We start from the raw sequence: 13,134 nt of genomic DNA, 5'->3' as shown, positions 1-13,134 counted from the left end.
AAAATAGAACTACCATATGACCCAGCAATTCCACTGCTGGGCATATACCCTGAGCAAACCATAATTCAAAACATACATGTACCACAATGTTCATTGCAACTTTCTTTAGAATAGTCAAGACATAGAAGCAATGTAAGTCTCCATCAACAGACGAATGGATAAAGAAGATGTGGCACATATATACAATGGAATATTACTCAGCCAAAAAGAAACAAAATTGAGTTATTTGTAGTGAGGTGGATGGACCTAGAGTCTCTCATACAGAGTGAAGTAAATTAGAAAGAGAAAAATGAACACCATATGCTAACACATATACATGGAATCTAAAAAAAAAAACAAAAAGAAAAAGAAAAAATGGTTATGAAGAACCTACGGGCAGGACAGGAATAAAGACACTGATGTAAAGACTGGACTTGAGGACACCGCGTGGGAGGAAGGGTAAATAAACTGCTATGAAGTGAGAGAGTGGAATGGACTAATATATCCTACCAAATATAAAATAGATAGCTGGTGGGAAGCAGCCACATAGCACAGGGCGATCAGCTCGGTGCTTTGTGACCACCTAGAGAGGTGGGATATGGAGGTTGGGAGGGAGATGCAAGATGAAGGAGATATGAGGATATATATATATGTATAACTGATTCACTTTGTTATAATGCAGAAACTAACACACCATTGTAAAGTAATAATACTCCAATAAAGATGTTTTACAAATAAATAAATAAAATTTAAAAAATAAATAAATAGCTGCATTTTCAACATCATCATCATAGCAAAATAAATTGCTAAATTGGATCACCAAATAAACATGATGATGATGAGAATGGTGATGATGAGAATGATAGAGGTAACTTGAGTAGCTGAACTGTATAGTAAATTGGATCACCAAAAAAATTAAAAATAAAAATTGTAGTTATCATACCCAGAAAAAAAAAAAAAAATATATATATATATATATTCCAGACAGGATTAATAAAAAGAAATGCATGCTTACACATACACAATGGTTATTAAAAAAACTCATCTACAAACAAAACAAAAACCAAATAAATCAACTTATAGTAAACTTTCCAGCAGCAACGAGAGGCAAAATCAGTCGAAGAATATATTTAAAATGCTGAGAAAACTGAATCAACAATTTTCAATTACGTAACTAGCAAACTCTTTTTCAAGTACTAGAACAAGATAAATACTGAGAAAATTTACCATCAACAAATGCTCCTAATAAGAATTATATATGTGTGTATATATATATATGTATGTATATAGATATAATACAGTTGCCATAACTAAATAAATTATGGTAAAATTTCAAAAAGAAACACCAAAAACTTAGAAACAGAGAGTATACATTTCAAATTTTGTAGGAAAATATTTAGGGAATAAATTTATCATTTAAAATAACAATAGAAGAGGGAAGAAATAAAATATCAGAATATAATTTTAAATAAATATTTTACCAAATTTTCAGGTAACAGATGCACAAATTTTATGAAGCACAGAAAAACTGAAAACACTATCTAATTTTAAAAGGTATTTTACTAACACCAGACCAAAAAAATATACTTAATAAAAAATTATATGCCAACTGACACTCATGATTATGGATACAAAGAATTTAAACAATGCACTGGAAAATGTAATCAGGTTATATTTTAAAATCTAAGCTAAATTAGTTTTATCTCCTATATACAAGTTTGGATTAACATTAGTAAAGCTATTAATATTTTTCTTCTATAAAGTGATTTAAGAGAATGAAAATATGATCAAGTGAATAAAAATAGACAAGGTAATATATCCCATGGAATTTTTTTTTTACCAATAGTAATGAACAAAAATATTTATACCAGGATTGTTTGTGGTAGCAAGAAACTCATAATAGCCAAAAAGCCCCCAAAATAAAAGAATGGGCAAAGCAATTATATATTGACATTAATACATTAGAGTTAATTACAGTTTTAACGAATGAACCATGGTCAATAATCTCAAAATATATCAATCTCAGAAATATATGTGGCTTAGCAATAGCATTGAAAAAAATCACATCTGTTATGGAATCAATTACATAAAAACACAATTATACAAAACTAAGGATATATGCATACGTATGTAACAAAACTATTGTCAACCATCATTGTTTAAAATTCTGTATGTGTGATTTGCTTACTTGCTAAAATGTATTTGTAATCCCCAAATCTATAGTCAGACATGCTCAGAACAGTTAATATTTGAGTCTGAGGCCTCTGTTCCCAGATGACGGGTAACAGGGTAAGGTGCTCTGCCCTCTTGTTTCAGCTCTCAGAGTGATGCCCACAGGATGGAGAGGGCAGTGCACTGCAGAGCAAGCAGCTCTAGCTGGACAGGGACTGAATCCCACCTCTGGCATCTGCTAGTGGGAAGGTTTCAAGAAAGTCACTTAACCATTCTGAACCTTATTTCCTCTTTTATAAAATAGGAAAAATCAAATCTACCAGGGTGAGCTGTTTTTACAATTTAAGATTGTAATCTATGTGAGATGTATGTGTGCACGTGTGTGTGTGTGTGTGTGTCCATATTTCCCTTAGGAACAATGGTTCAGTATTTGCTAATTCAGTGTTCACCTCAACTTTATGCAGCATATACACCACGAATAAGGAGAATCAACTGATAAGGAAAAACAAGGAAATAATATATATGAATAGTAATTCTTTCCAGAGAGGACTGAGAGGTGATATGGGAGCCTGGGAAAGAAAAGTCATACAACTGAAAGGGTCACAGAGGGGCTTTTAGCTATACAGGTAATGCTCTGCTGGATAATTCAGTTGTTGGGTCCTCAATTGCTCATTTTATTATTGTTTTACTACTTATGGCATATGACATTTATGTAACATATAAAATTATATTTATGAGATATTTCATAATAATAAAATGGTTTTAAAAGATCAATCTGCTCTTGTTTAGTGCTGGGGTCAGTTAACTATGGTCCATGGGTATAGCCACACTCATGTTTCATTTAGAGCAGGAATAGTCAAACAATGGCTCATAAAATCCACCTGTTTTTACAAAATTTTATTAGCGCATAGCCTGCCCATTTTATGTATTTTCTACGGCTGCTTTTGAGCTACAAGAGCAGAATTAAGTAGTTGCAACAGATACCTCACAAAGCCTAAAATATTTACCCTTTGGCCCTTTACCAAAATTTTACAAACCCCTAATTCAGTGCAACATCTTAATACCCACACTAATTGGTAAGAACAGCTCAGAAGTCATGGCCAAAATGAGCTACAGAGAAAAACCTAGAAGAAAAATGTTTTTATGTGATAAAGTGACTTGAGCTTTTAAGATTCTGAAACATCCATAAAGCAGCAGGTGTGGGAGGCTGGAGCAATATGCCAGCAAACAAAACTGAAAATAACCCAACGAGAAAACTTGCAAATATTAACTCATGGAATCCACACAATCCCCATGTAAGTCAAGTGAAGCACAGATAGATTAAGAAAATCACCCATGTTCACAGCTGTTGGATCTAGTGAAGCTAGAATTCCATACAACCTGACTTCCTGGGTAGAATAATCCACACTCACAATTAGCATAATCTGTTATTAAGGTGATTCTCATGGTAAACTGTATGCTGTGAGAAAACTGCTTTCATCATCTCAAAGCTTCTGTAAACTGTGTTATTTTGGAGAGTGAAGGAGGCAGTGACATATTGTGTATACCTCTTGGGTGGGAATATAAAGATTCAATGGACTCAAGATATTGGAAATAAAGAGAAATTTAAGCCTCTTGGTCATCTGTGAAGTTGTTAGGCGATAACTGGGTTTCCAATCATATGTAATATGGAGATTTGATATTTAATATTTAAATATTAAAGGACAGGGAAAATTTGGCATATAAAGGAATTGACATCACTGAAGTGGCTGATATTTTGTTTACTTTTAATGAATACAACAATTCTTGTTTTGTTTAGCAATTAGTCAATATATAAAAAGTGAGGATGTCATGGTGGGACCATATCTTATATCTGCTTGCCTTTCTTTAAAAGAGCCAGCAGAATGATCTTCATATGGTGTATAGCAAGCCACTGAATACAAGGATAAACACAGTGTGTGGCTTTTAGAAGGGGGTAAAAACTGTTCTTGAATTCAGGTACAAACAATGAGGTAAGTAACATGAGCATTTCCCTGTGTTCTTATTTAAAATAATTATACATTTACAAGAAAATAAGTTTTTTATTGAAAATTATTGAAGATAATTCGAACGTTAAAACATTTTTGAAGCAAATTGAGATAAATAATGTAATAAATGTTATTTCACAAAACATGCAAATACAAGATCTTTTTAAAATTATTTTTTAGTTTAAAAAAATGTATACTATATAAAATCAATTTTGCTCTACCACAAGTGAAAGTTCATGGGAAAGACTACATAATCAGGAGAAAAATCATTTTTATAATTTTATTTTCTTAGAGTCCATAGATCAAAAAAATATAGGCCATAGAGAGATTTTAGAATTAGGTTAAAAGCCTTCTGTGCCCCCAGATATAATTGATGTTTCACAGCAATTAAAAAAAATTACCTAGAATTCTTATATATAATAGCTTAATTTATTTTTATCATCATGCTTTTATGTGGAGCAACACATTTATCACACAGTCTTGAAGAATTCTGATTTAGATTGAATGAAGCATATATATTACATTGACTCTTTTTTAAATTATCTGAAATTGGACAACAAAAGCAATTGTTAGAGTCTTACACTTTGAAAATATTATTTTGGCAATATGACATCATTTAATGTTTTCATTTATATTCAGTTAAGCTTTGATCTATGGTTTCTGAAAGATATAGAGTCAAAGCAATTTCCATAATTTGGGTATTTTAATGTAATATATCTTGTTACTTACCACAGAGGTTGTCACATTTGTCATCCCATTAATTCCTACATCCTTATATAACTTTTTCAGAATTTCTTGCAGGCAATGATCTTTTCTTTGTCTCTCACATTTCAGTGTGTACTTTTCATAGTCCATTCACTACATCCGTGTCTGGTATCTCGTTCCCTCTCTTTTTAGGGAAATGGGCCAATTACAGTTCTGGTTTTCCTACCCCAGGCCCTGTTACCTAGGAAGTTTCTGCTTGTGAGTCCCTGCTTTAGTAAGCTGATGACCTGTATTCATCTGTTGGTCTCTCCAATTTGAGGGAAGGAATTTGGCCTGTGTCCTCCCCTCTCTTACAGATCCTACTAGAGTTAATTTTTCAGTATGTTCTGCATTTTTTCTGTTTTTTTTTTTAAGATTTTTAATTTATTCTTATTTTTCTATTTATTTTTTTGGTGACACTGCGCTGCTTGTGGGATTTTAGTTCCCTGAGCAGGGATTGAACCCTGGGCCCTCGGCAGTGACAGTGTGGAGTCCTAACCTCTGGACTGCAAAGGAATTCCCCGTTCTGCTTTTTACTTGCTGTTTGAACTGAGTCAAAATTTCCAAGTTCCTTACATGTGGAACCTGAAATGGGAAGTCAAGGTCATTACTCTAAATTGTTTTAGTAAAAGAGGGAGAAATACCCCAGAGCATATAAGGATCAGATTGTGTCCACAGAAAATAACCATGAATAATCTCTTATGATCTGCGCTAGGATAGATTGTGTGTGTGTTTGTGTGTGTGTGTGAGTGTGTTTGGGGGAAGTGGGGCAGTAAGGCGGGCAGGGCTCTTCACTGTTCAGACCTTGGAAGCAAGTGTAAAAGAAACTTCACAGCACAAGTGTATATCATATCTAAATTTGACTTAATAGTGTTTTGACTAGAACATGAAAGGGACATTTTTGAGAAATCTTTTAAAAATGTTTATATTTTGGAGTTCTAATTCTTTAGCTTCTAAAACAAACCAATGAATTAATATAGAGTATGGTGAGAGAAAACAATTCTCCAAAATTTCATCAAGAATTCCTCTACGTTAATGGCCAAATTTGCTATTATTCCCAGGATAGTTTCTGGTAGAACGAGTACACTTTTCAAAAAATACTGTAGGTTAAGGATTAATATTCCTAGCCTATGAAGTTGTATAAATTGCTAATGCTCTCCCTCTATACCTTGTCCTCCCATTGCCAAGCTCTTTCTCTCTTCTATTAACATTCAAACTATTGCAACATTTGAATAGCTGTTGTTAAGAAAGAGTGATCTCATGTCATTGGCTTTACTTCTTCGTTTGACATTCACACTCAAACCAATGAAATGTTGTTTCACCCTCTACTGCTCAATATATCAGTAGTCTGCTCATTAAATCTAGTGGATTCTTCTCAGAACACTTCTTACCACTGCAGCATTTGATATTGCGGGCAATTTTCTTCGTATTTTGCATTCTTGAAACTTCTTTTTTGATTTCCATGACACAACTCTCTCCAGGTATTTTCTTATCTTTCTAGTTGCTTCTTTATTCCTATGTGAGCTATTTCCTGATCACAGCTTCTAAATTTTCTGTTCCACAGAAGCAGTGTCCTATATTGGGGAAAACTCTTCATTTTTTCTTATGGTGTCTCAGTCACTCTAACAGCTGTATTTATATATTCCAGACAGCCTTTTCCCTTGAGCTCTATTCTTATCAGTAAACCTAAATTACCTTCTAGGTATCTCCACATATACATTATATCGAATACTTGTTAGTTTTTAACTCAATTTGTTGCACTCTAAGCTTATTATACTCCTAGAAAACATATATCTATTTTCTGCATCTCAGACAATGGCACTTTTAACCTCCCCCTCCTCTACCCATAATAAACTCCTCAGTTGTACTTCTTCCTGTTGGTGTCAGTAAGGTCCAAAATTGCTTTTTGACTGAAAAGTAATCAAAGTAGAAATATATCAAACTTGCTAAACTCACAAGCTCCAATTTATAAAGCTTCAATGCCAAGAAAATAAGTTCTAAATCTTCTAGTTTGGCATCACTTAGCAATGATGATGGTCAAACAGATGAGACTTCCTTTAAACATGATCACCCAGTTTGTTTTAAATAAGTATTACCTGTGCTCATGGAGACAAAATAAAGCAGTACCACCCACAAAAGTCCAGGCCTCACAAGCTGCATGTACCAGATACCTTTGTAGTCCCACTTCAAATATCATATTTGATTTTAGCAACAGCTATGCTGGACACCCCTGTGCAATATTTGTTCAATCAATTCTCTGTACTACATTCTTTCTGTTAAAATAATTTGTGTGATTTCTGTTTTCCTGCCTGAGTCTAACTGAACCAATCAGCTATGATAGAGAATAAAGATACACACAAGATCAGGGACACATGATAGAATACATGTATGTGTCTCCTCCTGGCCCCTCTTATTTCTCACAGAGGCATACCCCAAGTGCAGAGGCCCTAGCAGTGTAGTTGGCATATGGAGTCCATGGAGTAGAAGAGAATAAAGACAGGCTCATTCTTTACCATGTATCTAATGCACTGGGGTGGGAGTTTGGTGGGTGGTACACGTAGCACACAAAGGTCTACGTTATTACAATATAATAAATTTCTTACTCTGCACAGTTAAATAATCAGGTTCAATTTTTTGTAGCTTTAATGGGCCTCTCTCAAAATATCTGTGTGTCAGACCTGGCCATGACCCATCTCAGCCTGTGTGGTATGGTCCATTTTTTCCTTCTGACCTGTTGCCGTCCCCCCTTAAATAGTCTAGCAATAAGGATTTATGACTGGACTTCCCTGGTGGCACAGTGGTTGAGAGTCTGCTGCCAATGCAGCGGACGCGGGATCGTGCCCCAGTGCAGGAAGATCCCGCATGCCGTGGAGCGGCTGGACCCGTGAGCCGTGGTATGACTATACTTCAAAAAAATAAAAGTTTTCCTGAATTATAGCTTTTACACATGCAATATTCTATGTCCAAAGTCAACTACTCTTCCATCCTAATACAGTGGTAATCCGTAACTTTTTCTACCTGGATAACTCACACTTATTTTTCAGGAAACATTATTTCTTCAGGGAAGTATTTCCTTATCACTACTCTCCCACTAGACTAAATTAATTCCTCTAGTTTACACTCTACCACTTTATAGATGATCATATCATGGGCATCATTGTCAAAAGCTCAGAAATAACAGAAGTAAAACCAATGAATCACACAAGTAGCAATTAGTAAAAGTTTACTGTGCAGACGCCAAAAAGACAGTTTGTGAACTGGGAGCACTCAAACCAAAACATGGGATGAGGTTCATGGGTGTATTTTTTTTATAAAACAACTATGGTGAGAAAGCAATGACTGTTTATTCTTCTCAGTGATTGGTTATAATATTAGATTTTTCTTTAATGGTAGAGAACTGGTCAGTGGATATCTCATACCATCCTTGGGAAAGGGTTTAAGTTTTGCTTACGAGATCCAGAGGCATAAATAAGATATGACTCGGGTAAAATTAGCCTTGCATAATAAGCTAAATTAAGCTTTGCTTTTATGACTAAACTGATTTTGTCTGCTCAGGGAATTTTCAAGGCTAGTCTTCATTTGTTTTTGATTTTAACATCATATAGTTTTTGTTGGTTAATATTTTATTTCTGTCTTAATTTCAAGAATGTAAGTCTGATGAAAGCAGGCACTATATTCATTGTATTCATTTCCATATCCTTGGAACTAAAGACAGTTCCTGATACATTATGGATATTCATTAAGATAGTAGTTAATGGCTGAATAAATGGATAAACAATGATTGAATGTTACTGTCTATTATCAGTCCTGTCCAATATACATTTTTGTGATTTCAGAAATGCTGTATGTCTGAATTATCCAATATGAAAGACTACTGAACACTTAACATGTGGCTAGTGTGACTAAAAAACTGAATTTTTAATTAATTTGAATTAATTCAATTTTAAATAATTACATGTGGATAGTTGCTAACATGTTAGACAGTGTCAGGTCTATGGAACAGAATCCATAAGGATGTTCAGTAAAAAATATGAGTGAAAATATATGTATACAAGAGATAAATTTGGGGAAATCATAAATTTTAGACTGAGCTTCATATACGGAAAAAAATCAATTTTTTTTGGAATAGAGAACACAAGAACAGAGAACACAAATAGCACTCTGGTTTGGAATATAACACTTCTCTAAAATAGTGAAGCACAAGTTTCTTGTACTTGTTAAACTAGAGACATAATGTGACCAATATTTGAAAGAAAATAAATTGCTATGTTCTACCTTTTCAGAAAAATATGGAAAGACTAAATCTCATTGAATGTGCATTTTTTAATGAATATGACCCAGCCTCAATCTTTTATTATAGTTTTATGTTGTATCTGTAGAGTGAACACAAATGAAAAATTTGGATAGTGTAATAATCATTATTTAAGCACTTTGCCTATGTTGTTCATATAGTGAACTGAGATAGCTTATTGATTGTATTATTAGAACCTACTCACATTTATGTTTTATGATTAAAGTTTTGCACAGTTTGAATACTTTATACATATTAATATATATTACATATTTTTTAGTCAACAATGTCTTAACTGATTTTTTTCTCATGACAATTTTCTTTCATGACTGTATGTAAACTTGCCCATTTTTATTTAACTTCTTGAACCATCCTCATTAGAATAATATATTTGTCTTTTGCAATTGTATATTTACCACTTCATAGGAGAGTATCAAAGGTTAACAATGTATAAGAGACATTGTCAATACATATTTGTATATCCAAATAAACCATAAGCAAAATTTGTATTTTCATATAAATGTAAATGTATTCTTGTAAATTTGGACATATCCTATACTATATTTGTACTATTAGCTTTAAAAAAATATTTTGCTAACTCTAATTCTCTGAGCCATACAAATGTTCCTAAGTTCTCTGAATGTTCTGTTCTGATTAATTTAATTCATTTTTTGTAAAAGCTAAACTCATATAATTCCATCTGAATTCAGAGTTACTGTTTTAAAATTAAATCACATCTTCTAGATAATATTTATCCCAGATCTGTATTTCCTCTGCCTTGGAAACAGGGTTGATTTTATTCATTTCTGATAAGGTAGTACCACCTTGGTTAAAGATACTTTTGACTTATTTTTAATTTCAAGCCTAATAGACACAAAACACTACTTCTAGTCAATTCATACCATCCTCATGATAGAGATCTTTTCAGACACAACCCAATAAAAAATAAACGTTATTATCTATGAAATGGCAGAATATTTTCTACCAAATACAACATTCTAAAATTAGATAAATAATTTGATAATCAACTAGTGGCCTAATGATGCTTTTAACCATGCTCTTGGGTCCTATTTTCTTCTGAAGACAAATTTCTAGCTCTAGAAGAAAAACATACGCTTTTTCCATGGTATAGAGAAGAGCGAGGAGGAAGCGTTAATACACCCCACCTTTCAGTTATTCTGAATACTCAGCCTCTCAGAGGGCATTTCATCATAACTCTCCTTATTCCCCACATGCACAAAAAATGCACATAAATAGTACCAAGATATTTTCTCAAGACTAGCAGGTAAGGAATATAACTCAGCAGTAAAAAGACAACTCTGCTGTCTTTGCAGATATTCTTCCCCACTTATCTTTCAATGCATGAATCATCACACCAGCAAGGGCTTTCCCTTCCACAAGGATGTTTTCCTACATCACCCCCCATGAAATCTTTACCAACTGAGTACCATCTTCTGCCAGGGTGTACCTTTGCCCCACTTACTATGCAGGGTTGTGCCCAATTCAGCTGCTGGGGGTGATGAGCCAATTCCACATAACCACCTGTGTTCTCAGACCATTCCCAGTGCCAACTGCATGAGACTTCAGACTGTGATTCAGGTCTCTCACCTGTGGAAGGAGAGACATAAGGAAGGAGAATTAGATAAGAATAGTATTAGACTGCAGCATAGTTCCAAGAAAAGCAAGACAAGTCCAATGAGCAGTGCTTGGACAAAAAGTGCCTAGTGGAGAAATCCCACAGCACCTGGAGCTGCCAGTCAAATATGCTCCTCCAAAACAGATCTGTGAAATGCATTTCATGGCCTCCACATTACTCTAACTTCAGTCTGTTCACAGAAGCAATGTTTGAGGAGGTCACCTAGAACCTCCATGTTGTTATACCCAGTGGTTATTTTTCGGTCCTTCTCTTACTTTACCATTCAGCCATGCATTGAATTGTTGATGCTACTCAAGTCAGTTCCTTGAAACACTCTCTCTTTGACTTCATTGACACCACCCCTTCCTGAAGGACAACCTTCCTCTCTCGTTGCTCATTTGCATGCTTGTCCTCCTCTACTCAGCTACTAAATATTTTCAGTTTCCCAAACACAGGTTTATATCCTTTTTCATCACACTCTGTATTCCTTCCATGGTTTACCTCTTCTACATTAAAGTCCTCAGTTTCTACTTATATGCAGGTGACTCTCAAGTTTATATATCCAGTTTTGTCATTGGACACTAATCTAGAGCTTCTCTGAGATACAACACTTTTTATTAGAGATCCTTCTCCACCTGGCTGTGACACAAAATGCATATTTCCTCTGTCACTTCATTTCCTATTTGTCTCCTATTTGTTGTGTAGGTGGCTAAGATTGTCTGAGCCAGTATTTGGGGTGGAAATAGCTTCCTGAGTTATTTGAACCTGTAAAAGGATGAAGGTTTCTTAAGAAATGATAAGTCTAACTTCACACCTATAGAAGCAATAGTCTAAAGTGATGAAATAAGAAATGCTTTCCCAAAATAGTCTCTCCCCTTTCTTTTGAATGAGAGCAGCATATCATTTTGTAATAGAGATGGGAAATGCATGAGTAATAACAAATAAAATTTAACTGGATTTTCCATACTCCACCTGGAAATATGGAAGATTAGTTCTTATGCGTGAGGAGGAGTTGACAATACACATCTGCAGGATTATTTAGTTTGTGAAGCCCCTAAACTCCTGAGATAGAATCTTTGTAACTATAACCATATTACATGAATGTAACTAGTTGAAAAGTACTACATTCAATCTAAAGAGGCATCATTTTGACAATAATAGGTTGTTTGCCTGAATTCAACCTTATTTTACTGATCTAAGTGTGACAGGTTTTTGTGTGTTGGGATGGACTGCAATGTATAATTAGAGAAAACAATTTGTGGCAACCAGAAACTTACTTATATTTAACTCTATTTTATATCATGAATTAAAAATCACTGCTGCACAAGTACTTATAGAGATAACCATTGTTCATCTTCTCTTCAAGAGACTACTTTCTTCATGATCAGAAATTATCTTTTTTCCAATGACTTAAATGAATTATATTCAGTCCTTATTTACCTGACCATCCTGCAGTATATGATGCTGTTGACCTTTCTCTTCTATCTGAAAAACAACCATAAGACTTTGTTTTCTATGAACTGGCACTCCCTGATTCTTATTTGGCACTTTTGGTTTCCATTGAAACTTGTTTTCCTTTTCCTGGTCTTTTTATGTAGGTTTCCCTCAGGAGTCTGTGACCTGTGCTCTGTTCCATCATCATTTTATGTGCTCTGCATGAGCAATCAAATTTATTGTGATGGTTCTAAGTACACCTATATATTTATGACTCAAAAAGCTTGTATCAACCAGGATCCTATAGAGAAACAGACTAATAGAATTTGTATAGATAGGTAGAAAGGTATATATTATGAGGGATTGGCTCACACAAATATGAAAGCAGAGAAATCCCACAATCTGCCTTCTGCAAGCTGGAGACAAGAAAAGCCTGCAGTGCAGTTCTATTCTAAACCAGAAAACTTGAGAACCAGGGGAGCCAGTGATTTAAGTCCTAGTTCAAGTCTGAAGGCCTGAGAACAAGGAGTGCTGATGTACTGAGGCAAGACAAGATGGATGACCCAGATCAAGAGAATAAACAAAGTAACCCTTCCACCACCATTTTGTTCCAGTCAAGCCTTCAGTGGATTGGATGATTCCTCACATTGGTAAGGGAGATCTTTACTCAGTCTACCAATTCAAATGCTAATCTTTCCCAGAAACACCCTCAAATACACACACACCCAGAAATATGTCTTACAGTTGTTATTCCTTAGTGCTGTCAAGTTTCCACATAAAATTAAGTATCACAAAGCCTAATACTATCTCAGTTATCATTTCAAAGCCTTGAAATTTTTACATCCATGTATTCCACTACAGATGACACTGGT

The sequence above is a fragment of the Phocoena phocoena genome, chromosome 5 (genome assembly GCF_963924675.1).
Source record: "Phocoena phocoena chromosome 5, mPhoPho1.1, whole genome shotgun sequence".
NCBI classification, from domain to species: domain Eukaryota; kingdom Metazoa; phylum Chordata; class Mammalia; order Artiodactyla; family Phocoenidae; genus Phocoena; species Phocoena phocoena.
The sequence above is the reverse complement of the archived record's forward strand: the minus strand, read 5'-3'. Positions refer to the sequence as shown.